Below are 5,116 nucleotides of genomic sequence, written 5' to 3'. Positions count from 1 at the left end.
ACACACACACACACACACACTCATACACATGCACACATTCACACACAAAAACCCCCAAGAATGTTATGTAGTTCTTAGGAAATTCTCATCCAAATCATAGCTCTGGTAAATTATATTACTTCCACTGGATCATGGTAGCAACAGTGACTTCTATCAGGTCCCTAGGAATGAGATGGGAAAAAGAAAAACCAAACCAAAATTTAGATCTTTTAAGATGTGGTTATGGCCTAGAAGTTTATTGTTAATTTGTACAACATGTTCTGAAGGAAAAAGAAGAGCTTCCTAAATTTGAACTTGAAGTTGACATAGAGAGAAGCAATCTGACACCTCTGTTGCAACCAGCCTATTTGCAAAAGCCAGAAAAACAAACTCAAATAAAACTTATCTCCAAGGTTTTGGGAAGGTGCGGCTGAGTGGATGATGTCACTTTTCCTTTCTTAAGCTTTGAAAGCTCTGTGAGGCCAGGTTCCAGATGTGGACTATACTCACGATGCACGTGACTGGGATCTCTCTCAGGATGCCACTGGCCCTGAACATTTCAGTTTCTGATAAGGCTAAAAGTTTCTATTTTAAGTGGCAGCTTGACAAATGTTTACTCAATATGTTTAAATATTACTGACATTTTTTTTTAATTCTGCTTATGGGTTATATATTAAGCATTTGAATGACTGTTAGGAGGTTTGGTTTTGTTTTTTTTTTTCTGGTTTTTCGAGACAGGGTTTCTCTGTGTTGCCCTGGCTGTCCTGGAACTCACTCTGTAGACCAGGCAGGCCTCGAACTCAGAAATCCGCCTGCCTCTGCCTCCCAAGTGCTGGGATCAAAGGCGTGCGCCACCACCGCCCAGCTTGAATGACTGTTGAATTCAAAACCAAAAACACATGCAAAAGTCATCTTGGCAAATGTCTTCAACATTTTTAAAGACAGTAGTAAACATTTTGAGTTTCAGGCAAATCAGGCCACTGGGTAAAGGGTTTTGCTAATCGGGTGGTTTGGCTTTATTGCTTTTTTGATGAGAAACTATAGAATGCTTTAGGTATTTTTTGTCAAGAGAGATGCTAGCATAGTGGCAAGAGGGAAAGGACTGTTTGATAAATGAGCGTTCAGAGCTGCAAGTGCTTACCAGCAGTATCCTTTAAATGAGGTGACAAAAAAAGAAATTAATGTGGGATTGCCTCTGTGTAAGTTGCAGAGCTTACAAGATCCCAACAAGAGAACAGCAGAAACAGTGGAAACAAATAGATGGTCAACTGCTCTTCCAAAGAACTCAGTTGCATTCCCTGCACCCACATGGAGTAGCTCCCAACAACAACCTGTACCTGAAATTCTAGGAGATTGGATACCCTATTCTGGCCTCTGGGGGCAACTATGTTCTTGGGCATGGTCTCTCTCTCTCTCTCTCTCTCTCTCTCTCTCTCTCTCTCTCTCTCTCTCTCTCTCTCACACACACACACACACACACACACACATACACACACACACACACGTAAATAAGCAAACAAATATTATTTTAAAATACATGAGTGAGACTAGGAGTGGTAGTGCATGCCTTTAGTTCCAGGGTAGGTAGAGGTAGGTCAATTTATTATAGGACAGCCAGAGCTATATAATAAAGACCCTGTCTCATAAATAAATAAATAACAAACAAATATCCTAGTTAGGGTTTTATTGCTGTGATGATGCTGTGAAGAGACACTGTGACAATGTAACTTTTAAAAAATGATTTATTTATTTTTATTTTATGTCGATTGATGCTCTGCCCGCACGTCTGTCTGTGTGAGGGTGTCAGATCCCCTGAAATTAAAGTTACAGAGAGTTATGAGCTGTCATGTGAGTGCTGGGAATTGAACCCAGGTCCTTTGGAAGAGCAGCTAGTTCTCTTAACCGCTGAGCCATCTCTTCAACCCCTTATGTCAATTCTTATAAAAGAGAACATTTAATTGGGGCTGGCTTAGAGTTTCAGAAGTTTAGTCCATTGCCGTCAAGACAGGAAATATGGTGGTGTTTGTGCCAACATGGTGCTGGAGACAGAACTGAGAGTTCTACATCTCAATATGAGGAAGGCGGCAGGGACAGACTGTGTCACATTGTACATAGCTGGAACATAGGAGACCTCAGATCCTGCCCCCACAGAGACACACTTCCTCCAATGAGACCACCCTACTCAAAAAGGCCACACTTCCTCATAGTGCCACTCTTTATGGGCCAAGCATTCAAACACATGAGTCTGTGGGGTCTGTATCTAGTCAAATTACAATACTTAATTAAATTAAAAAAAATACATTACTGAATTTATGTTTGAGACCAGTATACTATAAAGGTAATTTTGTGTGTGTGTTTGCAGTATGTGTGTGACATAGGAGAATAGTGTATAGATATGTGTAAATGGGGGTGCACACTCATGCATAAAGGCCAGAGGAAGACGCTGAGTATCCTGCTCAATCACCTTTCACCATATTTAGACTGACAGCTAGCCAGCCCTTGAGATAATTTTCTCTCAGTCCCACACAGTTACGGGGGTTATGACCATGTCCGCTTTTTACGTGGATCCCTAGGCTTTGAATTTAGAATGAAAATGAGGACATGACCACTCACTCCTAAGGTATGGGTGAGAAAGTTTTATTGTAGAAGTGAGGGAGACAACAACTAGAGGCATCTAGAAGGGTCCTGAAGGAATCAGGCTATGAGAGGGAAGCTGGGAGGGGCTGGAAGGAGGGAGAGAGGAAGAGAAGAGAGGAGGAGGGAAAGGGAGGGCAAGAGAGAAGCCGTGGAACAAGAGGCCAAGAGAGATTCAGGAGCAGAGCCAGTTAGGGGCCAAGAGGGTACTGTAGCCAAAATGGCTGTTATAGAGGGAAGAAAAATCAAAAGCCTACCCCCTTGGGTTGGAGAAGTTTAGGGCCCCGTGAGAGTTGCTGGGAGGAGCCCCAGGTACCGAGTGACACTTGTCCAAGTTTCTTTAGAACATTCAGGTCCTTGTGCTCATGCTAAGTGCACGCTTACACACGGAACCACCTTCCCAGCACCAGTCAGCAATGACAGTTGATGTGCATACGTGAATTCCTCTGTGTAGCCCTGCATATGTGAATTCCTCTGTGTGGCCCTGCATATGTGAATTCCTCTGTGTGGCCCTGCATATGTGAATTCCTCTGTGTGGCCCTGGCCATCTTTAAACTTGCTTCATAGACCAGGCTGGCCTTGAACTCAGAGATCCACCTGCCTTTGCCTCTTAAGAGCTGGGATTAAAAGCATGTGCTATCAATGCCTGGCTCATATATGTGTTCTTGTCCTCTGGCAAAGCAACACTACTGTAGAAGTACAAAGATTTAGTGAAAATGAAAATCTGTGAATGATAAAGGCAGAGACAGAGAAGTCAGGAACAGTGTTAGGCTGGAATGTAGCTCAGTTGGTGGAGTGCTTACTTAACCTGCCAGAGCCCTGAGTTCAATCCCCATGCATAAAACCAGGAATAATAACCCACGGTTTCAATCCCAGCATTGAAAAGGCGAATCAGGAAAATAAAAAATTCAAGGTCTTCTCTGGCTACATATGAAATCTTATTTGTGCTACATAAGATCCTGTCTCTAAAACCACAACACATCTTTGAATTTCTGAGTTTAAACTGTACCTCCACGTGGCTGAAAAGATGGCTCAGTGTTAAGAGAGCTGGCTACTCTTCCAGAGGACCCATGCTCAGTTCCCAGTACCCTTATGATTGCTCACAACCATCGGCAATTCCAGTTCTAGAAGATCTTGTGCTCTCTTCTGTCCTCCTTGGGCATTTTCATATACAGGGTATACCTAACATATACCTAAATACATACCGGCAAAAAATTAAATTAAAAAACAAAAACAAAAACCAAAAAACCTTATAATTCTAATGTATGTTGTTTAAAAAATGTTGTGTGGTGAATATAGTAACAGCATACAACTGAGCCAAAAGATAGAAGTCTACTGCAACCAGAAGATGTAAGACAAATATTGTCCTATTTCCCGGTTATACTATTTTATACTCACCCAAACAACTTCATGGCTCCTGAGTTGACTGGATAATATTATAAATTTAGCTCTGTATGTTATTTGCATAAAGCAGCCAAGGTTTGATGTAAGGCAGGAAAACAAACTTGATAAACTATTCCTCCTGCATTTGTATTTAGGGAGTATCTTGGTTGACTTAGGCACACCTCAATTCCACTACCAAGGACCAATGACAAGAAAGGATATCTAGGGTCCAAAAGGAAGGGAAAAAAAATAAAAACAGCAACAAAAGTGACAAAATCCCCCTCCAACCTCAATTTCCAGAGGAAGACGAATGTGGGCCTGCGACTCAGGCTCTGATAGAGGTCCAGGGGTTTTCTGGAAACGTCAAGCTTTGATCAGAGCATTAGCTCTGTGGAGATGATCTCTTTGCTGACATGTAGCTGAAGCTGACCTTGAACTCCAGTCTCTCCTGTCTTCATCTAAGTGCTGGGACTGCAGGGATAAGACACCACACCTACCTTCAAATTTTTTCTTTACTTTTTTTTAACACTCATGAATGCCTCTCCACACCCCAGCCCAATAAAGATAATTATGTATTCTAAGCTAGCTTCAAAGACACCAGGATTCTGGGAGCATGCTATGGGGCCCATCTCACCACTCCCTTTATAATTTCTATTTTAAATCAGGTTTTCAGGAAGTTTCCCAGGCAGCCCTTGTGCATACAACAACTTCTGCTGTTCCTCCTCCTCCTCCTCTCCCTCCCCCTCTTCCCCTCCTCCCTTTCCTTTTTTTTTTTTTTTTTTTGAGACCAGGTACTCTAAACTGTCCCGAAACTGACTATGTAGATAGATCAGGGTGGCCTCAAAAATCAGAGATCTGCCTGCTGAATTAAAGGTCTTCATGGTCACCATTCCTGACTCTCTCCTCTTAGTGTGTGTGTGTGTGTGTGTGTGTGTTTGTGTGTGTGCTATATGTGCAAGTACCAGAAGAAGGTATTGGATCCCCTAGAACTGCAGTTATAGGCAGTTTTGAGCAGCTTGTTATGGATGCTAGAAACCAAATTTAAGTCCTCTGGAATTAACACAAATATTCTTCACCACAAAGCCATCTCTGCAGCCTCTAGTGGGTTTTTTTTTTTTTT

The sequence above is a fragment of the Mastomys coucha genome, unplaced genomic scaffold (assembly GCF_008632895.1).
Source record: "Mastomys coucha isolate ucsf_1 unplaced genomic scaffold, UCSF_Mcou_1 pScaffold15, whole genome shotgun sequence".
Classification (NCBI taxonomy): Eukaryota; Metazoa; Chordata; class Mammalia; order Rodentia; family Muridae; genus Mastomys; species Mastomys coucha.
Note: the sequence above shows the minus strand (reverse complement) of the source record.